We start from the raw sequence: 24,088 nt of genomic DNA, 5'->3' as shown, positions 1-24,088 counted from the left end.
GGAACTATCCATGCTAATATATCCTGTGTTAGGCTCCTCATCTCTGCACAAGTACTGCAACCTACATACGTTTGAAGCTGTTTAAGGTATTGAATGCTTTGCATGCCCCTACAGTTTTGATCCCCCATCCTTTTGCTACCAAACTGACAATTCCTTGATGTCTTAGGATGTGGCCTATCAACTGGTCCCTTTTATACTTGAACTCTGGCATAAATTTCTTTCTTCCCCTATTCGATGCCGTACCTCCTTAACTGTTATTCGATCTACTCACCTGTTCTTCAGCATTCTACTGTAGCTTTTCGTTGCTAAACGTGTATGATGTTCTGTTTGTTGAATTGCCTGACGTTCACGTTTCGCTGCCGTACAAGATTACATTCCAGCAGAATACTTTCAGAAAAGACTTCCTAGACGTTAGCAAGTTCCTCTTCTTCTGAAACGCTTTTCTTGTTACTGCCACTCAGATTTTGTACTTTCACTACGTCGCCCATTATCAGTTATTTTACTGTCCAGATAACAAAACTCACCTACTACTTTTAGTGTCTCATTTACTAATCTAATTCCCTCAGCATCGCTTGATTTAGTTCGACTACATTTCTTTCCCCAGTTTTACTTTTATTGATTTTCATTTTGAAATCTCTTTTCAAGACGCTGTCCGTTCCGTTCAACTGTTCTTCCAAGTCCATAGCCGTATCTGATAGAATTACTGTGTCACTGGCAAATAGCAACATTTTAATTGCTTCTCTCTGAACTTGAATTCCCTTCCGAATAATATCCTTGGTTTCCTTCACGCCTTTGTACAGTGTACAGATTGAATAAAATAGGATATCGCCTACAACCCGTTCTCACCTTCTTCCCAGCTATGGCTTCCCTTCCATATCCTTTGAGTGTAGCAACTGCAGTTAGACTTCTGTCCACATTGCAATTAAGTTCTCACCCTTTATTGCTACATTATAAATGTCAAAGAGTACAGTGCAGTCCATATTGCCAACAGCTTTGTGTAAATGTACGAATGCTGTAAACGCAGGTATGCCTTCCTTAAACGTATCTTCTAACATAAGTCTTAGGCTTACTATTGCCTCACGTGTTCGTGCATTTCCCTGAACCCTAATTGGTCTTCCCCAAGGTCGGCCTCTAACAATTTTTTCATTGAAATGATAATTAAATTGACACCCTAGCTGCAAGCAGGCGTTGATACACTTCATTGGGGACATGTTGAAAATGTGTGCCCCGACCGGGACTCGAGCCCGGGATCTCCTGCTTACATGGCAGACGCTCTATCCATCTGAGCCACCGCGGGCACAGAGGATAGTGCGTCTGCAGGGACTTATCCCTTTCACTAGAAGATCCCGTCGCAACGAAACACGCCTTTGTTTTAATGATTGTCACTCTAATTCACATATCATGTCCGTGACACTATCTCCCTATTTCACGATAATACAAAACGAGCTGCCCTTCTTTGTACTTTTTCGACGCCATCCGTCAGTCTCACCTGATGCGGAACCCACACCGCACAGGAATACTCCAGAACAGGGCGGACAAGCGTGGTGTAAGCAGTCTCTTTAGTAGAACTGTTACACCTTCTAAGTGTTCTGCCAATGAATCGCAGTCTTTGGTTTGCTCTACCCACAATATTATCTATGTGATCGTTCCAGTTTAGGTTATCTGTAGTTGTAATCCCTAAGTATTTAGTTGAATTTACAGCCTTCAGATTGCACCTCCTTAATTTCCAAACTTTTTGCAATATCTTCAGTGTTAGTCTACAGTTCATAACCAATAAATCATGGTCAGAGTCTACATCTGCCGCGGGAAACGTTTTCCAGTTTAATGTACTATTGATAACTTTGCTTATGTCTTGTCCACTCTTTTATTTTTCCAACAAAAACTTACGCCTTTCGACAATTTTAAAGGCTGTATTATGTTAATCACATAAAACTGTTCATTGGATACATTGTATTACGTCAACACTCTCAGTCACGAGACAAGTGCAAAGTGTTGTTGTGATACAATGTATTTAATGAACAGTTTTATGTGATTAACATAATAGTGCCTTTGAAAATGTCGGAAATGTCGAAAGGCGTAAGTTTTTGTTGGAAAAATAAAAGAGTGGTCAAGACATAAGCAAAGTTATCAAAGTACATCCAAATTGCCGCTCCATCTCACAGCATTTTCATATAAATTCCAACAGTTTAAAGTCTGGTTTCAAAATCTCTGTATTACTGTCATATAATCAATGGAAAGTCTTCCATTGTAACCAGGTCTTTTTAACGCACAAACCTTCTTTTAGGATTCTTCAGTCCAAGTCCTAGCGATGGTTAAATTATGCTCTGTGCAAAATTTTACCAGAGGGGTTCCTCTTTCGTTCCTTTACCGCTACTCATGCTCTCATACTACTTTTACTTCACTTCCTTTCCCTACTGACGAATTACAGTCACCTTTCATAATTAAATTTTAAACTCCTCTACCTGAATAACTTCCTGTATGTCACCATACGCACTGTTCATAATAGCCTACACGAAGTTCTATTTCCTGTATTATCCATATCTGATTTTGTATCCCGGCCTTACGAAATGTCCTGCTTTTCCTGTCATGAGAATATGCTAATATCCGCTATATTTAACTTCATACTATTTACCTTTTAAAATTTTGTAGCCTACCTAACCGATTAAGGGATTCTAACGTTCCGCGCTCCGACTCTTAGAATGCCAGTTTTGTTTTCTCTGATAACGACATCTTCATTAGCAGTCGCGGCCCGGAGACCCAAAGGGGGAGTATTTTACTTCTGGAAGACTTCTTCGAAGTGGATGCTGCAGTGTCGTCCGAAGAACGAGGTCCCATGGAAAGCTGGTACCTCATGACTGAACCACAAGCAATGATAGTCGCTGCCTGACGCGGCAACAAATGAGACACTTCGGTGTAGTCAAGACCGCAAAACGTTGTACCATACGTCACCGCTGCTGGAAGAGTGCTTACGTCAGAACGCAGCGTCGGTTAGTTCACTATGCAGTCATCGCTTACAACGATAGTGTACCGTCTTACTTCAAATCCAGCACCACGAGTTGCATTAGAAGCCAGAGCTGTCAATCGACGTTTATAGCCTATCGAAATTTACAGTCAATCGTTCGTTGAGAAATGACTATCAGTCTGTACTGTATTAAGTGATACGTTATGTGTTCAGCGGCAGTAACAAGTAACTAGACATTCCTGTGGCCATGAGTTGTTTCCAAGGTCATTCAGATTGCTCAATTTTTAATAAATTGGTCTAATTATTTTCTGCATGTTATAGTATCTGCTCGATCCCCTCCAGAAGTTAATATAAGCTTGCTAGAGCCCAATACAGTGCAAAAGCGAATGCTTCAAGTGTATTTTTCGTTCGGCACTACAGATGCCGTCATCACTAAGCTATACTCGTACAGTAGAACAGCATACCACTGGGAAAAAAATAATGGCTGCAGTTTCTCCTTGCTTACAGCCGTACACAGTACCAGCACAGAAAGGCAATGCTGGTTAATGTGACAAGGCCAGTCATCTAGACTGGTGCCCTTGCGACTACCGATTACGCTTCTCTTCCTTCCTTCCTTCCTTCTTCAGGATCCACGTATTAGTTTGCCCTCTCCACAGGTAGCGCTCAGTTGTGATTGCACCTACCACACAACTGTCTGTACCGTTCAGGTACGTGAAACATCCCAACTCGTCGTGGAACACGGTTCATGCTGATGATGATTTTTGGTTTGAGGGGTGGTCAAACGCGTAGTTATCAGCACGCGTAGAAATGCCCTACCTTACACTGTTAAGTCTCGCCGCTTTCTGAATGATGATGGAATGAGGAGGACAACACAAACACACAGTCCGTGGACGGAGATAATTCCCGATCCGGCTGGGAATAGAACCTGAGACCCCATGATCCAGAGGCAGCCACTCTAACCATTTCTTTTTTAAATCTCGTTTTGTTCGTTATTTGTCATTGTACTTGTACCGGGCGGACGTCCCATGATATTTGTTCAAGTTCATCTTTGATGCATTCACTCTATTGTTTTATTACACAGGGTATCTATCCCTCTGAATGAACACGCTGAGCTACCGGGCCGGCAATCAACTTGACCACGAGCTGCGAACAACACGGTTCAAGGGAGATTACGTGTCACCTCGTGATACTGCATGTTATCCAGTCAATAATGTACAGTTTACTATGCTATGAATCATCCATTACTGCTGTAGATTTCTTGCACTCAACGAACAAATATGTTTGTAAAAATAGGACATACGTGTCAGCAGGAGAGTAATCCGCGATGCTTATCTCTAGAAAATACAGATTGTTTTCGTGCATCGATCGTTATGTTCACTATCTCAGTCTGACTGGTTTCGGGCAATGTCTCCCATCTTCAGTTCATTTCATGTAGGTCACGAGAAACCTGTCTTAACGGAACGCTGTCAGTTTCTTTGTCACATTGTAATACGTTCTCCTCTGTAGTTAGTTATTAACTGAAGGATATATGCCGGGTATTTAAATTTACTTACCTTTTGTGTTAGACGTTTATCAATATTGCTTTAGGATTTTGAAATAAAGTAAAATTCCTTGAGATGCTGGTGGATTTTGTTCTTTTCGTGTTGATGTTTAGACCCCAAGGTTTACTATTTACGCCGGCCGAAGAGACCGAGCGGTTCTAGGCCATACAGACTGGAACCGCGCGACCATTACGGTCGCAGGTTCGAATCCTGCCTCGGGCATGGATGTGTGTGATGTCCTTAGGTTAGTTAGGTTTAAGCAGTTCTAAGTTCTAGGGGACTTATGACCTCAGCAGTTAAGTCCCATAGTGCTCAGAGCCATTTGAACCATTTATTACTATTTACTCCTCTAACGTTGATGAATTGTAGTTATCTATATTATCAGTGATTATGACCGGATTGTTAACACAGCGAACAATAGTGAGTGCAGTCATTCGGCTGCAGGGGGACAGCGGCCGTCAAAAATTAAAACTGTAGAACTGCTACAAGGCGCATGTAGCTTTTCCTGTATTTCATATGTTTCACTCGACCACCTCGAGCATCTTCAGAAATTACGTGGCCGAGGGTCACTCGTTACAAATATCGGCTGTGTATAGTACAGCCGTCATAGATAAAAAAAACATTATGTATGACGGCGGCGCTAGAAGCAGGCCGCTATTTGCATCTAATAGTCGTCGGCCACGTAATTTCTGAAGATGCACGCAGTGGTCGAGTGGAACATGTGAAATACAGGAAAAGCTACATGCGCCTTGTGGCAGCTCTACAGCTTTAACAGCGAACGTTGTTGATCCACTTTCTATTTACTTTAGCTCGCATACCCAAATCTTCCAAAGTTTCTTGAACTGCTTCTGAAGAATGATTGTAGGGTATAAACATCCAGATGGCACGCATCCCTGTCTTAAAATGCCCTTAATTATAGTGTGTTGGACATATCGTCTCCTGAATTAACCACAGCAGTTACGTTCTCACACACCTTTTTGATACATAGGCTGTGCATTGGAGGAGCTGCGTTAGATTATGATGCTGCACCCAGTCAAAAGCTTATTTGCACTCTATATATTGCTAGCACACATATTTTGTTAGATAGTAGCGATTCTGAACGACGACTTATATTGCGCTAGTCGCTTTTCTATTACTCAGCCGTAGTATAAATCTGAATCGTAACTAGCTTCTGTTCACTTCCGCTACGTTATGCAACATTCAGTGAAATAATATCAGTGTATATCAGAAAGTGTATCTTAACGGAAGTATTATCAATGAATTCAAAACCACATTCCTCTCATTGTGTGTGATCTTAGTTGCCTGGCCAGGTAAGTAACGCCAGAACGAAGTATTAAAGCTCTGGTTCCGCTCAGGGACTTAGAGAAAGTAAGATACACATGTCGTCCCACGCTTAGTCAGTGCATAACTAGAGTGGTGAGATATCGGACGAGCGTACGTGTTCTCGGTGTGCTGCAGGCACAGTTCTGCTGGGGTACGGATTTACATGTGCATCACAGTGTGGGAGTGATGCCGTGACAACCGGAAACGTACTCCGAAGTCGAAATACGCGGTACTGTACGATTCATGCGTGAAAAATGTCTGTATTATGCACAGATTCACCATTAAATTCTTTAGTTTATGGATCAAATGCGACGTCGCGTACGTGCATTGCGAAATGTTATCGAGAACTTTGCAAACACCGCACTCATCTGGGTAACACCTATAGGAGAAAAAGGGCATTGACATCGACTACAGACGACAATTTCCAGGTTACCGAGGACCTGATTCGAAGTAATCACAGAGTTTTCATCCATGAAGACGTTCGCACGGTTGTCGAATGGCTTCCTGACCAATGAGAGGATTTCTGTCTTTGAGGAACTGAGCGACTGACGAACAATTTGAAGTGTATCAAAGCCTTTCAACAGCAGTTACTTGGTCTGCTTTAAAAGTGAGTATCTTACTTTTTGGCGTTCCTTCGTGTGTATTGCTTGACTTGTGCTTTGTCGCTGGCAACTGATCATTTAACTAATGGCAGCATTCGACTTAGTTGATGAAACTGAACAGACACGTGCTTCTGCGTAAACGCTTGGAAACATAAGTAATAAGAATTCAAACTCGTTAGGTTAACACCGTAACTGACGCTCGCTTGTATGACTGCAAACATTTTACATTCTGTTCTGTCATGGACTCCACATTCGGCAATAGGTCTATTAGGCAGTGCACAGAAAGGCGCTGACCCTATGTTATGCAAGTGTTCCTGTTACACTGAAAGTACTTCGGAAGAGTCCGGTGATTCAAGCGGATCGCACTCGACGGAATATCAAAAGAAGGTCATGTCTCCTGTCTACCATTTTAATGGTACAGCTGTAGCACCGCGCAATAGACCGTGCTACTCAAATTACTTCATTTGTGGGACTGAATGTTTAATTTGGGACGGGAAAATCTGAATGTGCAAAGCGGCTGACCGTTAGAAACGTTAGACTGTTTGACAGAAAGTGTAGCCACGTGACTATAAAGAAACAGTTATTATATTTTTCATTACTACAGGCAACAAATTTTTAATCATGTGCTCAGAAAATGTGGCTTCGACAGTATCTGTTTCGCCTGTCTTACCACTGGAGGCTACTAGATATAAACAATTACGGTGATTTACAACCTGTGTAATAAATATAGTTGCCACTGCGATTTATGTTTTGTGTGTGTGAATATATATATATATATATATATATATATATATACACTCCTGGAAATGGAAAAAAAGAACACATTGACACCGGTGTGTCAGACCCACCATACTTGCTCCGGACACTGCGAGAGGGCAGTACAAGCAATGATCGCACGCACGGCACAGCGGACACACCAGGAACCGCGGTGTTGGCCGTCGAATGGCGCTAGCTGCGCGGCATTTGTGCACCGCCGCCGTCAGTGTCAGCCAGTTTGCCGTGGCATACGGAGCTCCATCGCAGTCTTTAACACTGGTAGCATGCCGCGACAGCGTGGACGTGAACCGTATGTGCAGTTGACGGACTTTGACCGAGGGCGTATAGTGGGCATGCGGGAGGCCGGGTGGACGTACCGCCGAATTGCTCAACACGTGGGGCGTGAGGTCTCCACAGTACATCGATGTTGTCGCCAGTGGTCGGCGGAAGGTGCACGTGCCCGTCGACCTGGGACCGGACCGCAGCGACGCACGGATGCACGCCAAGACCGTAGGGTCCTACGCAGTGCCGTACGGGACCGCACCGCCACTTCCCAGCAAATTAGGGACACTGTTGCTCCTGGGGTATCGGCGAGGACCATTCGCAACCGTCTCCATGAAGCTAGGCTACGGTTCCGCACACCGTTAGGCCGTCTTCCGCTCACGCCCCAACATCGTGCAGCCCGCCTCCAGTGGTGTCGCGACAGGAGTGAATGGAGGGACGAATGGAGACGTGTCGTCTTCAGCGATGAGAGTCGCTTCTGCCTTGGTGCCAATGATGGTCGTATGCGTGTTTGGCGCCGTGCAGGTGAGCGCCACAATCAGGACTGCATACGACCGAGGCACACAGGGCCAACACCCGGCATCATGGTGTGGGGAGCGATCTCCTACACTGGCCGTACACCACTGGTGATCGTCGAGGGGACACTGAATAGTGCACGGTACATCCAAACCGTCATCGAACCCATCGTTCTACCATTCCTAGACCGGCAAGGGAACTTGCTGTTCCAACAGGACAATGCACGTCCGCATGTATCCCGTGCCACCCAACGTGCTCTAGAAGGTGTAAGTCAACTACCCTGGCCAGCAAGATCTCCGGATCTGTCCCCCATTGAGCATGTTTGGGACTGGATGAAGCGTCGTCTCACGCGGTCTGCACGTCCAGCACGAACGCTGGTCCAACTGAGGCGCCAGGTGGATATGGCATGGCAAGCCGTTACACAGGACTACATCCAGCATCTCTACGATCGTCTCCATGGGAGAATAGCAGCCTGCATTGCTGCGAAAGGTGGATATACACTGTACTAGTGCCGACATTGTGCATGCTCTGTTGCCTGTGTCTATGTGCCTGTGGTTCTGTCAGTGTGATCATGTGATGTATCTGACCCCAGGAATGTGTCAATAAAGTTTCCCCTTCCTGGGACAATGAATTCACGGTGTTCTTATTTCAATTTCCAGGAGTGTATATATATATATATATATATATATATATATATATATATATATATATATGTGTGTGTGTGTGTGTGTGTGTGTGTGTGTGTGTGTGTATGAGAGGAGAAAGAGATAGATAGAGACAGAGAGAATGGGAGAGAGAGAGAGAGAGAGGGAGAGAGGGAGGGAGGGAGAGAGACAGAGAGAGAGAAAGGGAGAGAGGGACAGAAAGATGGAGAGATAAAGAGTGACTGAGCGAGAGTGAGTGTCTGTAAACTGCTTTTCCATGGATTTGCAAATAACTTTGGACGACTCCCGGTAATGGGTTCGACTTGCTCGAAGATAACATGCAGCAGACTGGCATCAATCGAAGCCATTAAAACTTTTAAAGTGGCAGCAGCAGCGTCGCCCAGCGTCTTTCCAACGCCTTCTAACATGCGAACAGACGTGTCTTTAGCATCACCATCATGCGGATTTTGTAGACACGTGCATGTAAGGTCCTATCAGGCCCTTTAAGGGCAGTTAGAACGGAAAAATTATCTTCAAATTTTACGATTTTTATCTGATTATAACATAAGTAATTTTCCGAATAAAATTATATATATATATATATATATATATATAAACTCACATGGGAAGTATTTTACTTTATTTTTTAAATATAATATACACTGTTGGAAACCTTAAAATTTTTACGTGCATTACTTCAAGATCTAATAAAACCGACAATTTTTTATATAGAAGGCTGTGGATTGCTGTGTTATCAAGGTTAAATTACGTGTTTGTATAAATCATGTCCAGAAGAAGATGGGCACCAGGTTGAGGAAGTTGAAACAAAGTTTGAGAGACAAGAAACTTCCTGATGGTAAAACCATAAGAGGCAGGCTGACAGACAAAATGATTGATGAACTATAATAGTCTTATGGGATGGCCATTAGAAATAATAGTGAGGATTTGCTGAAAATGAAGCAGGCAGTATGGGCTTCCTTCTTTCACAGACTGTCAACTGATGAAAAGTCAGTACACCGCCTTTACCAAAAAATGGTTCAAATGGCTCTGAGCACTATGGGACTTAACATCTATGGTCATCAGTCCCCTAGAACTTAGAACTACTTAAACCTAACTAACCTAAGAACAGCACACAACACCCAGCCATCACGAGGCAGAGAAAATCCCTGACCCCGCCGGGAATCGAACCCGCCTTTACCCTCCTGGACCTGATTCAAGGTGCAATTACCACAATGCCCAGTAACCAAACACTTCATACAGCCATAAACATTCCATCCCAGTAGCAGTCACAGATTTCATCAAACCTATTTGCAGAGACCTGGCAAATCCTGAATTATTGAAGAAGGGTCTGCGTCGTCAGACTCAAATTCAAAATGATTCCTTCAATAATCTTATATCGACTTGCTTACCAAAAAATGTTTTTGTTGGAGTGAAGACACTAAAGTTGGGGGTTAGTGATGCTGTTATTGCTTTTAATGATAGCAACATTGGTAGGATGGAGGTGCTACAGCATATGGAAATTAATCCTGTAGCAAACAGCATCAGAGACCTTGAACGGATGGAGAAGGTTCGCATTGATAAAACAGAGTATGAAGCGGAGTTGACCACTATGGAGTCCAAAAAGAAAAAAAAAAGAAGAAAAAACTTGGAAAGAGATCAAGAGGATGGTATACAGTATGGTGCAGGGTGTTTCTGAGTGACTAAAAATAACAAAAAGCATATATTAGGTGGGTTACAGTCTTTTCAAACTTTAGAAGCCGTTCCTGAAAATTTACTTTTTCTGTTGCATTTTTCGCTAAATCTCAGAAACCACTTCGAGTAGAGTACTCAAATTTTCAGGGACAAGTAACATACATATCCTGAGTCTACTGAAGAAGAATATAATGTTAAGTATTATTTAAATTATTTGGGATAATGTACAAAAAAGTACACAAAACTTTAACTGTGTAATTAAAAAATTGTATTTCCGAAAGCAGTGGCTGAAGTGTAATTATTTTAGGTCAGTAGACGCAGGACAAACAGTCCTGTAAAAGTTTTATGTGAATGGCATCAGTAATTCCTGAAATAACGGAATACAAGTTACTAAATTTAACATTATTGGGATAGGGCATTCCAACTCCCCTTAATGGCAACATTGCAAACACAAACAATAAAATAATTGAAGAAAACTTCATCTGCATATATAATCGGCAACCCACCATACGTTCCTTGCTGGAGGGTATCTAAGACCATTGCTTGTGATTCCCTTCGGTGTTCCACTCTCAAATGGATGGAGGAAGAGGAAAACGACAGCATAGATGCTTCCGTACGAACGAAGATTTCTCATATTTTTCCTCTCAGTCCATACGTGAGATGTATGTTGCCGGTAGTGTGATAGTTCTGCGCTCTGACTCACATGTGACTTCCCTAAAGTTCGGCACTAAAGTTTCGTGATACTCCAAAAAGCATGACACACTTCGTTAACTAGATCAGGAATGCTAATTACAGTAACGCTATTGAGTGGTCTGTGCACAATAGCATTGAGATCCATACTTAAGCAACTCTTGCTGAGATATTAGTCTTATACAGAATGGACGTGGATCCAAATGGAGATTTCTCGGATTTTGTATCGGATGAAAGGTGTACATTAGGTGGTAGCGGTGAGTGTTACACGCTATTAGATTCTTTCTGACATTTATAGCACTTCACGGATTGGAACCCTAGTTTCTCTGTGTTCTCAACTGACGTAAGCGATACTGTCTTGGCTGACGGAAATTTTCAAAATTGTAGATGTTGCTAGCATTTTATGTGGGTACCTTGATGAGGATGCTGCACTGCAGGAAGTACTCGTCTGGTTTATTTACGTCGTCTCCAGTAGCACACGGATATTGCTAAGCACGTCTCGTGTGTTCATTTCCAACATGATAATTACGAGGTGTATTGCAAAACTCAGGTCCGGTGACCAATATGCAACTGGTAGTAGTAGGAGTAATCCACAAAATACAGGCCCATATCGTTAACGTAGAAATGCAGCAGGATTTTGGAACATATATTGTGCTCGAACATCATGAATTACCTCGAAGAATACGGTCTATTGACACACAGTCAGCATGGGTTTAGAAAACATAGTTCTTCTGAAACACAACTAGCTCCTTATTCGCGTGAAGTGTTGAGTGCTATTGGCAAGGCATTTCAGATAGATTCCGTATTTCTGAATTTCCGGAAAACTTTTGACACTGTACCATACAAGCGGCTTGTAGTGAAATTTCATGATTATGAAATATCGTCTCAGTTATGTGACTGGATTTGTGATTTCCTGTCAGAGAGGTCACAGTTTGTAGTAACTGACGGAAAATCATCGAGTAAAACAGAAGTGATTTCTGGCGTTCCCCAAGGTAGTGTTACAAGCCCTTTGCTGTTCCTCATCTATATAAACGATTTGGGAGACGATAATGAGCAGCCGTCGAAGGTTGTTTGCAGATGGCGCTGTCGTTTATCGACTAATGCAGGCATCAGAAGATCAAAACAAATTGCAAAACGATTTGGAAAAGATATCTGAATGGTGCGAAAATTGGCAGTTGACCTTAAATAACGAAAAGTATGAGGTCATCCACATGAGTACTGAAAGGAATTCGTTTAACTTCGGTTACACTATAAATCAGTCAGTTTTAAAGGCAGTAAATTCAACTAAATACCTAGGAATTACAATTACCAACAACGTAAATTGGAAGGAAAACAGAAAATGTTGTGTGGAAGACTAACCAAAGACTGCGTTTTATTGATAGGACACTTAGAAAACGTAACAGGTGTACTTAGGAGTCTGCCTACACTACGCTTGTCCATCATCTTTTAGAATATTGCCGCGCAGTGTGGGATCCTTACCAGATAGGACTGACGGAGTACATCGAAAAAGTTCAAAGAAGGGCAGCACGTTTTGTATTATCGCGAAATATCGGAGAGTGTCACAGAAATGATAAGTATTTGGACATCACTAGAGAAAGGTGTTTTTCGTTGCGACGAAATCTTCTCACGAAATTCCAATCACTAACTTTCTCCTCCGAATGAGAAATTATTTTGTTGACACCGACCTACATAGGGAGGAACGATCACCACGATAAAATAAGGCAAATCAGAGCTCGTACGGAAAGATATAGGTGTTTGTTCTTTCCGCGCGCTATGCGAGATTGGAATAACAGAGAATTGTGAAGGTGATTCGATGAAACCTCTGCCAGGCTCTCAAATGTGATTTGCAGAGTATACATTTAGATGTAGATGAAGATAGCTCTGGATGACGTTTATGGCAGCGCTGTCTACCAAGTCTTTAGGAAAATATTGCAGCGTTGATTTTCCACTCTGTGAGAGCGGATCTCAATAGCCGAAACAATCGTAGATCCCGCCAGTTGTGAAGTGTGCGATGTGATTAGTCTTTTGATGGAAAAAGGATTTTCAGCTGCTGGTATCCATCATGAGTTAGGCCAAGTATATGCAACAGAACAAATCAGCGACAAACAAGTCCGAAAATGGTGTCCATAATTTGAAAATGGTCGCACAAATGTTCATGATGAACAGTAGAGTGGCACGGTCAGTATTCGGTCCGGCATCGTTGATGTAGTTAACCAAAAACTTCGAAGTGATCAGCGATTCAGGATTCGTTGATGTAGTTAACCAAAAACTTCGAAGTGATCAGCGATTCAGGATTAGTGGCCTAGCTAGTGAATTCCAAAATGTTGCTCGAACTTCAATCTACTTGATTGTCACTGAATAGCTTGAATATCACCAAAGCGTGTCGAGGTGGATCACAAAAATACTCGCTGATCACCGCAAGGAGCAAATATTGGATGGTGTAAGACGGTTTTTTTGAGCGTTATAAACAAGCTGAGGATGATTTGCTTTCCCACATTGTTACTGGTGACAGGAGGTGGATATCGTAAACCATTGCAAAACCGAAACAGCAGTGAATGCAGTGACGCCGTTCAAGTTCACCCAAACCAAAAATGTTTAAGCAATCTCTGCTCTCGAAGGAAAAAATAATGGCCACCTTTGTTTGGGACGGAAAGGGCGCCATTTTCATTGGTTTCATGCACCGTGGTTCAACAATTACAGCTAACGTATACTGTCAAATGCTAACCAAACTGAGATGTGCGATCCAAAACCGGTGCCGCGGGAAACTGTCGTCTGGCATAATCCTTCGCGACAACGTACGCCCTCACACCGCTGCCATAATCACGGAGAAGATTCTAGATTTTCGTTGGGAACTTTTTGAACACACTCTGCACAGTCCCGACCTTGTAGGAAGCGACTATTTCCTCTTCTTGCATTTTAAAAAGTGGCTGCGTGGACGACAAGTTCAAAACGGCGATGAACTCAAGACTGACGTCACCAGTTTGTTCAGTTCCTAGTCGGCAGACTTATATGCAAAGGCATTAAAGAATCTGGTGCAGCATTACGAAAAGTGAACAAATGTAAACGGCGATTATGTGGAAAAATAAAGTAGATATGGAGTAAAATGTTACTGTCAACAAAAACCTTTTCTCGTTAGCTTATTTTTTTTTATGTCAAAACGGAGCTCAGTTTTGGAGTATGCCTCGTATAATAGGATAAAGTGAGCGCCTCTGCAGAAGTACGCCAAAATAAAGCAAGGAGTTTTCGATTCAATTCAGTAAAATTTATGATAGGGAACGCTTGTTTAGCGAAGCAGGTTTTCCGACGTATAAAAATCAAGACGTACGCTGTCACAGCGTTGTGCCCCACACTTTATTTCGTTACTACGATCTTCAGATCAAAGGTAGTCCTTATCAGCGACTAAATAAAAAGACTGTTTGTTTGTGTACGGTAAGCCTTTCGTTTCTCTTAATTTTGAAGCATCCTCGGTAGTCTGTAATCTGTAATTCAGTTCTCGCTGACTGTATACAGTAGATACGCGATGAAAAAGTTATGAACATGATTATAATGCGATTTTTGGCGTTGGGAAACAATCTGGTGGACAAGTTACTCAAGGTTTTAAAGTTTTTTGGCATTTTACAATATCAAACAATCCCTCTGTAGTGCAAAGGTGATGTACGATCTAGACATGATACATAACATTTGCCTGACAACAGATGCATCAGATATTCGTCTGGAGTCATGTCTGTTTCATATTCGACCAATAAATAATAAACTAACAGTTTGGACTATAGATTTTGATAGCCACATCCTCACAAACAGTGAAAGGTCGCAATGCTGAGCTGAACTAGAAGGTCCATCTGTGACATGGCCCTCCAAAGGATTCCGCTATTATCTGTATGGTCATCATACAAATGCGTATTGTGATCACAATGCTTATACGTACATCAAAAAAGTTTTGCATCACCTCGGTTCCGAGAGTTACGGAGCCTGTACAGAAAACTGGAATAGAGATCAACATAAACATCATTTACGCCAAAGTTACCCCATTCAGAGTCCGTATACCAGATGAGTTTATCTGCTGCTAAAGCAGGTGTAGAGACACCAAGCATCAGATTCAGGATGATCATGAAAACCACACATTGCGTATTGTACCACCATACAGTGAGACCTTAAGAGGTGGTGGTGCAATTGCTGTTAACACCGGCACCTGTAAAACCCAGTAGCACGTCCTCTTGCTTTGATGCATGCCTGTATTCGTCGTGGCATACTATCCACAAGTTCATCAAGGCACTGTTGGTCCAGATTGTCCCACTCCTCAAGGGCGATTCGGCGTGGATCCCTCAGAGCGGTTGGTTGATCACATCTTCCACAAACAGCCCTTTTCAATCCATCCCAGGCATGTTCGATAGGGTTCATGTCTGGAGAACATGCTGGCCATGGCGATGTCATTATCCTGAAGGAAGTTATTTACAAGATGTGCACGATGGGGGCGCGAATTGTCGTTCATGAAGACGAATGCCTCGCCAATATGCTGCCGATATGGTTGCCTTAACGGTCGGAGGATGGCATTCACGTATCGTATAGCCGTTACGACGCCTTCCATGACCACAATCAGCGTACGTCGGCCGCACATAATGCCACCCAAAAACATCATGGAACCTCCACCTTGCTGCACTCGCTGGACAGTGTGTCTAAGGGGTCCAGCCTGAACAGGTTGCCTCCAAACACGTCTCTGACTACTTTCTGGTTGAAGGCATATGCGACACTCGTCTGTGAAGATAACGTGATGCCAATACTGTGCGGTCCATTCTGCAAGTTTTTTGGGGCTTCTGTAACGCGTTGCATGGTGTCGTCGTTGCAAAGATGGACCTCGCCTTGGACATCGGGAGTGAAGTTGGGCATCATGCAGTCTATTGCACGCAGTTCTGTGGCTGCACGAAAAGCATTATTCAACATGATGGCGTTTCTGTCAGGGTTCCTCCGAGCCATAATTCCTGTGTAGCGGTGATCCGCTGCAGTAGTAGCGCTTGGGCGGCCTGAGCGAGGCATGTTATCGACCCTGTCTCTCTGTATCTCCTCAATGTCCGAACAACATCGCTTTGGTTCACTCCGAGACGCCTGGACACTTCCCTTGTTGAGAGCCCTTCCTGGCACAAAGTAGCAATGCGGATGCGATCGAACAGCGGTATTAACCGTCTAGGCAAGGTTGAACTACAGATAACACGAGCCGTGTACCTCTTTCCTAGTGGAATGACTGGAACTGATCGTATGTGGGGCCCCTCCGTCTAACAGGTGCTGCTCATGCATCGTTATTTACATCTTTGGGAAGGATCAACTCTGAACAGTCAATGGGACTGTGTCTGTGGTACAATATCCACAGTCAACGTCTATCTTCAGGATTTCTGGGAACTGGGATGATGCAAAACTTTTTTGATGTATGTAATTTTTTACTACACAGTAAATAATTCCACACAACAGTAAGAAGATTGTCGCTAGTCTTGCAGGGATATGTTTTTAACATTGTACCCTGTAACAAAGTGACAGATGCCCTATCGCGGTTACGTGAAGGAGTGGTAAATACACCATGTGTTAATGATCATGACTGTAATATTAAGTTTAATGAAGTTGTAAGCGAAAAAGAATTCTTCGATTTACACAAAAGTATGGATGAATTGCAAGGGACTGATGAGTTAGCTAAAAGTAAAACAGCAACTATGAAATAATGCACCCAAACAGTTAAACTTCCATATTAAATTCCATAATGGATTGCTATGTTTTAGGAGACATCCTGAATCTGATGCTTGGTGTCTCTACACCTGCTTTAGCGGAAGATAAACTCATCTGGTATACGGACTCTGAATGGGGTAACTTTGGCGTAATGAAGTGTGCCAAAAGGCTTGGTGAATACTCTTGTTTCAGTAACGTGAGACGGAAAGTGCAGCAACTATCGAGAACTTGTCGGCTTTGCCAAAAGGCAAAACCTTTATATATATATATATATATATATATATATATATATATATATATATATATATATCATTACAGATTGTAGCTATTGACATCTATGGACAACTCACTAGAAGAAGAATAGGAGTGACGTTTGCAGTACTTTTGTACAATATTTGTTTTTAAATATGTACGATTGTATATGATGTATTTTGTTACCAGTGAACCAATCCAGAAAAATTGAAAGTGATTACACATCTATATTTGGTCAGACAAAAGCAATTATCAAGGACAATGGCAGTGCTAGCACAAGTAATAAATGGGATAACCTTCAGCAAGAAATGGTGAGCAAGCAAATATTAATATCTAAGTATCATCCTGAAGCGAAACCTGCAATGGGGAATTAGGAGAATTAAGTCGGTTTGTCGAATCTTACTGTCACCACAAACAGAATACAGGTCTTCAGTACTTAGTTTAATTTGAACAAATAGTGAATGATTTACCATGTACCTCCACATACTGCAAATTAAGAGAACTGTAGTGGGAAAATGGCATCAGTCATCAAAGCAGATTGCTCACAAAACACTAGTACGTCTCGTTCTGGAATATTGCTCAAGCGTATCAGCCTCATACCAAATCGGACCTACAGGGAATACTGAATGGAAGCCGGCACGAATAGTCACAAGTTTGCCTGAACCATGGTGCGTGCCACTGAAATGCTGAGAAACCTGAAATGGAATGGACTTGCAGATAGACGCCAGATATTCCGGAAAAGCCTGCTTACAGTGTTTTAAGGACTAGTACTAAGTGGAGATTCTACGAAAATTCTAAAAAAAACCATGTACTGCTGGATCACAGACACAAGAGTAGATAAATAACAGCGTGCACAAAAGCATTTAACCCATCGTTCTTCTGTCGCTCCATATACAAATGAAATGTAAAGGAACACTAATATGAATGATTTACCATGTACCTCCACATACTGCAAATCAAGAGAACCGTAGTGGGAAAATGGCATCACACTGAGACTTACCCTCTGCCAGGCACTTCACAGTGGTTTGCGGAGTGAGGATATAGATATAAATGTACAGTGCCAGCTCTACACAATCCACCTGATTCGTGCAGCACAGAACACTGTGCTTCAAGGATTAAATGTTATCCAGCAGCTGGGAGGCAAGACGACGACTTGGCTGCTGTCTCACAAGGAGCTGTTGGCATCTAAGAAGCATTTATAAAGTTCGTTAATGCTTTTTCCTCCTATCTGGCACGTCCAAAGCTTACCTCAAAATGGCTATGCACCATTCAGTGGACAACAAAAACTTTCTTCGACGTAAGTCTGACACAGTACTTTACAACAATAGCAACCAGTTTAAAAAAATAGTTTTATTTTCGTTGATGGTAAAGTATAATTTACATAAAATCATTTTCTGCATCTATGTCAAATTCATGATCTTCACTTTCATGAAAGGTTCTGTGCTTTGGGAATCAATTGATATAACCCAGGTGGTACAAAAGAAAACAACTAATTCTGAACTAAAGATGTGTTATTTTTATATATCTGCATTTAGGTAAGGATTTAATTTACGCTGAAGCGTCAAAGAAACTAGTATAGGCATGCGTATTCAAATACAGAGATATGTAAACAGGCAAACTACGGCTCTGCGATTGGCAACGCCTATACAAGATTTTTGTAGCAGGCTCACGAGCGATGGGACACATCATCTCCGAGGCAATGATGAAGTGGGGATTTTCCCATACAAACATTTCACGAGTGTATCGTGAATATCAGGAATCCGATAAAACATCAAATCTCCGACATCGCTACGACTGGAAAAAGATCCAACAAGAACCGGTCAACGACGGCTGAAAAGAATAGTTTAATGTGACAGAAGTGCAACCATTCCGCAAATTTCTGCAGATTTTAATGTTGGGCCATCAACATGTGTCACTGCGTGAACCCTTCAACGAAACATCACCGATTATAGGCTTTCGGAGTCAAAGGTCCACCCGTGTATCCTTCATGTCCGCACGACACAAAGCTTTATGCCTCGCCTCCGCCCGGCCCGTCGATACCGACATTGGACTGTTGATAGATGAAAACATGTTGCTTCCTCTGACGAGTCTCGTTTCAAATTGTATCGAGCGGATGGAGGTGTACGGGTACGGATACAACCTCATGAATCCACGGAACCTGCATGTCAGCATGGGACTGTTCAAGCTGTTGGAGGATCTGTAATGGTATGGGGCGTGTGCGGTTGGATTGATATGGGACCTGGAATACTTCAAGATACGATTCTGGCTGGTGATGCGTACGTAAGCACGCTGTCTGATCACCTCCGTCCATTCATGTCCGTTGTGCATTCCGACTGACTTGGACAATTCCAGCAGAACAATGCGACACCCCACACGTCCAGAATTGATGTAGAGCGCCTCCAGGAACACTGTTCTGAGTTTAAACACTTCCTCTGGCCACCAAACTCCCCAGACATGAACCTTATTGAGCATATCTGGGATGCCTTGCAACATGGTGTTCAGAAGAGATCTACACCCCCTCGTACTCTTACGGATTTATGGACAGCCCTGCAGGGTTCTTGGTGTCTGTTCCTCCAGCACTACTTCAGACATTAGTCGCGTCCATACCGCGGCGTGTTGCGACACTTCTGCTTGTTCGCAGGAGTCTTACACTGTATTAAACAGGTGTATCAGTTTCTTTGGCTCTTCAGTGTATATTCTTGATTATGTGATTATTAAATACCTCCTTGAACTTTCTGACAACGTGGATAATTGAGAAGGTCATTTTCCTGCCTGCCCTGAGGTTCAGGAGACAGCAAAATTCGTGCCATAGCAATTCCTCATAATCAGAATGATGGCAGTGAAAGTAAGAGATCCAATAGTAATTCTAATGAAAGACGCTGACATTAATACACCAGATTATTTTTTGTACCTATATACTCTCCCACCTCCAAATGGCATGCCAGATGAATGAGAAAAAATTTCAAAGCTTTATTGACCAACAACAGTGCCAAAGATCAAGCCAAGGTAGACAACTAACCAGTATCTAAACTGAAATGCTGAAGGGGATGAGCAGCCGTCACTGCTTGTAGCAGGACAGGGGCACACCAGCATAGCTGGATGACCAAACTGCAGATGCAGCATAGTAGCCTCATAGAGAAGAGTGCACGATGTCTGTCGTTCTGTTGATCGCACACTCTGAGGTAGCATAACTTGTACGCAAGAGTGCCTTTACAGCATACAGATGCTACAGAAATAACCAAACTGAGGGCCTGGATTTTAAAACTGAGACACCACAGCATTGTGCATAGTACTGATGGGTCCATAAAACTAGGCCACATTAGGTCATGCTTGCCACATTATAATGTCATTGGCATTGAAAAATTGGTACAAATACTCATACTTCCAAAGCCCAGTTCTCATTTGCAACTAGGCAGTCCCAATGTGGGACACATGACACTACATCCACTGTCCACTTAAATGGCTTCGATCTAAAATTCAACAGTCAGCCGAGATTTAAGGGCTTGGAAGCCGTGTGCTGCTATTTCCTTGTCCTGGCTTTCGCTGATGAGAAGACCGCGATGCCACCTACCAACATTTTCCCAGGAGGCCTAGTTGACAATAGCTTGTCGAGGTATCAAACTGCCATCATTCCGGGGAAGTACGATAGATGCCGACCTTGGGCACATCTCCCTGCAGGCATCAGCATCGCTTCTCTTTGCTGAGACGCCATGACGTAACTCTTCACGACTATGGCCACCTCGTGCAGAGCTGCTGGATGCCATTTTGAGGTGCCATCTATGAGAGCGTCCACGTAACCTGCTAGCTGTGCTGCTGATCGTTGTTGCCGTGAAGGCAACTTCCAGTCAACAACCTTATGTGTCGTAGCTGTCAGTTGCGTGCACAGCTCCGTCGCTGCGGCGGCTGTGTGTGCAAGACGCGCAGGTGTCAGCGCAAACCATCCTTATGTGAGTTCCACCTGCTCGTCTAGCTACTGGAATCTGTAAGAAGACAGTTGTGTATCTACTATCAATAAATGTGTAATCTGAAACTTCATGGCAGATTAAAACTGTGTGCCCAACCGAGACTCGAACTCGGAACCTTTGCCTTTCGCGGGCAGGTGCTCTACCATCTGAGCCACCGAAGCACGACTCACGACCGGTCCTCACAGCTTTACAGAAGTAAAGCTCGTTTATTATTATTTGGATTCTAAAATAGCGATCATGAATTACAGAAGTAAAGCTGTGAGGAGCGGGTGTGAGTCGTGTTTCGGTGGCTCAGATGGTAGAGCACTTGCCCGCGAAAGGCAAAGGTCCAGAGTTCGAGTCTCGGTCGGGCACACAGTTTTAATCTGCCAGGAAGTTTCATATCAGCGCACACTGCAGAGTGGAAATCTCATTCTGGAAATGTGTAATCTGTTAACTATATCTTATTAGCGCCTTTGGACATCGACTTATCTTCATCCTCACCTTCCCCACACTTAGATGACACTGCTCCCGCATTCTTCAATTCTTAGGCACGGACTTTCTAAAATCCACTTCCAATCATATGAAATAAGATAGGTGACATTATTTATTGCGTGGACATAAAAGACGTATAAATTTTTGAAATAGTTGCCACTCGCGAAGCAGAAACTTTAATCCATCCCTAGTCCCAAATGGGCAGCTCACGTGGTACTTTTGATAGATAAAACTGCATTTCAGATCCCTAATTAGTTCAAACAGTGTATCACTGATGAGCTATGGCATTTCAAAGTGTGTAGCTCTTGTGTAACAAACACAAAACTAAACGATCGGTATTTCATTTTAGACGTGCTTTAACTGATAAGGTTTATTGGCATCTGCGTGATAATGAGTTACTTACATTATCCAATAATCAGAATGTATTTGGGTAATAGATGGAAGGTACCTGTTATAAGTGACAATACGAGGAGGAATAGATTTATCTCCATTATTACTGGAAGTTGTTTTGAGGGCGATATTATACAAGAAGAACAAAAGAATGGTGGACTATGTAAGGTGCACCTACTTATTAACAGAGTAAGAGAAGTGTTGTGGGTTGGCAAGACAGCCAACCCACTACGACAGGAAGCCGAAAGGCACGCGTTTAAACTCACGCAGGCTGGCGTGAGGTCTGGAACAGGTCAAGTAATTGAGACTAGCAAATAAAGTACGTATCTGCTGGAATACTTACCTTTAATCCATAATTGGTGAACATCGCTCTTGACGGTACATGTTTTACAGCATCAATAGTAACTGGTATGGCGCCTTGCTAGGTCGTAGCAAATGACGTAGCTGAAGGCTATGCTAACTATCGTCTCAGCAAATGAGAGCGTATTTTGTCAGTGAACCATCGCTAGCAAATCGGCTGTACAACTGGGGAGAGTGCTAGGAAGTCTCTCTAGACCTGCCGTGTGGCGGCGCTCGGTCTGCAATCACTGATAGTGGCGACACGCTGGTCCGATGTATACTAACGGACCGCGGCCGATTTAAAGGCTACCACCTAGCAAGTGTGGTGTCTGGCGGTGACACCACAAGATGTATGTTATAAGTAGGAGAGAGGAGACACTGTGGCTATAGATAAAATGTTAGTATTATATTCTGTTGTTTGGAGTTTGAAACAATGTTATCTTAACAAATCGAATATAGTTAGTTCCACAGTTTTTATTCTGACAATTTCCAATGCTATTGTGTTAGATTTTACATTCTGCCAGGGAAAGACGGTATACAGAGAGTAGTGTGGCAGGAGTTGTGTTTAGGTAGAGCTGAAGCGCATCATATTACGGGAAGTCTCATTCCATTGCACTCAGTTTATCATTATCGCTATTAGACAATCCAAATAATAATAAACGAGCTTTTTATAAGATGTTTCAGGAAAATTGCAATAATACAGAAGAACGGATTGTCAAAGAATACGTAACTGAAAAGTGATAGACAGCTAAGGAAAGAAGGTAGGTAGTCCCAAGGCATATGTGTTAACCATGATGGCGATACATGCATTACAAAATAGATGGCTACATTGATGATATCCAACCATGGACAAATTCCTATACGTAAGTGCAAGGGACGCAACAGGAAAGAAAAAGCATACACTCCTGGAAATGGAAAAAAGAACACATTGACACCGGTATGTCAGACCCACCATACTTGCTCCGGACACTGCGAGAGGGCTGTACACGCAATGATCACACGCACGGCACAGCGGACACACCAGGAACCGCGGTGTTGGCCGTCGAATGGCGCTAGCTGCGCAGCATTTGTGCACCGCCGCCGTCAGTGTCAGCCAGTTTGCCGTGGCATACGGAGCTCCATCGCAGTCTTTAACACTGGTAGCATGCCGCGACAGCGTGGACGTGAACCGTATGTGCAGTTGACGGACTTTGAGCGAGGGCGTATAGTGGGCATGCGGGAGGCCGCGTGGACGTACCGCCGAATTGCTCAACACGTGGGGCGTGAGGTCTCCACAGTACATCGATGTTGTCGCCAGTGGTCGGCGGAAGGTGCACGTGCCCGTCGACCTGGGACCGGACCGCAGCGACGCACGGATGCACGCCAAGACCGTAGGATCCTACGCAGTGCCGTAGGGGACCGCACCGCCACTTCCCAGCAAATTAGGGACACTGTTGCTCCTGGGGTACCGGCGAGGACCATTCGCAACCGTCTCCATGAAGCTGGGCAACGGTCCCGCACACCGTTAGGCCGTCTTCCGCTCACGCCCCAACATCGTGCAGCCCGCCTCCAGTGGTGTCGCGATAGGCGTGAATGGAGGGACGAATGGAGACGTGTCGTCTTCAGCGATGAGAGTCGCTTCTGCCTTGGTGCCAATGATGGTCGTATGCGTGTTTGGCGCCGTGCAGGTGAGCGCCACAATCAGGACTGCATACGACCGAGGCACACAGGGCCAACACCCGGCATCATGGTGTGGGGAGCGATCTCCTACACTGGCCGTACACCACTGGTGATCGTCGAGGGGACACTGAATAGTGCACGGTACATCCAAACCGTCATCGAACCCATCGTTCTACCATACCTAGACCGGCAAGGGAACTTGCTGTTTCAACAAGACAATGCACGTCCGCATGAATCCCGTGCCACCCAACGTGCTCTAGAAGGTGTAAGTCAACTACCCTGGCCAGCGAGA

At 43.5% G+C, this 24,088-nt stretch overlaps 1 non-coding gene across 1 annotated transcript; it reads right to left on the bottom strand.

The window, feature by feature from the left end:
* Positions 1–1,223: 1,223 nt before the first annotated feature.
* Trnat-ugu (transfer RNA threonine (anticodon UGU)) lies at positions 1,224–1,298 on the bottom strand. Its single transcript has one exon. It is a non-coding gene; the product is annotated as a tRNA-Thr (tRNA).
* Between the last annotated feature and the right edge of the window lie 22,790 nt (positions 1,299–24,088).

Source organism: Schistocerca cancellata, chromosome 3 (assembly GCF_023864275.1).
Source record: "Schistocerca cancellata isolate TAMUIC-IGC-003103 chromosome 3, iqSchCanc2.1, whole genome shotgun sequence".
Classification (NCBI taxonomy): domain Eukaryota; kingdom Metazoa; phylum Arthropoda; class Insecta; order Orthoptera; family Acrididae; genus Schistocerca; species Schistocerca cancellata.
The sequence above is the reverse complement of the archived record's forward strand: the minus strand, read 5'-3'. Positions and strand labels throughout refer to the sequence as shown.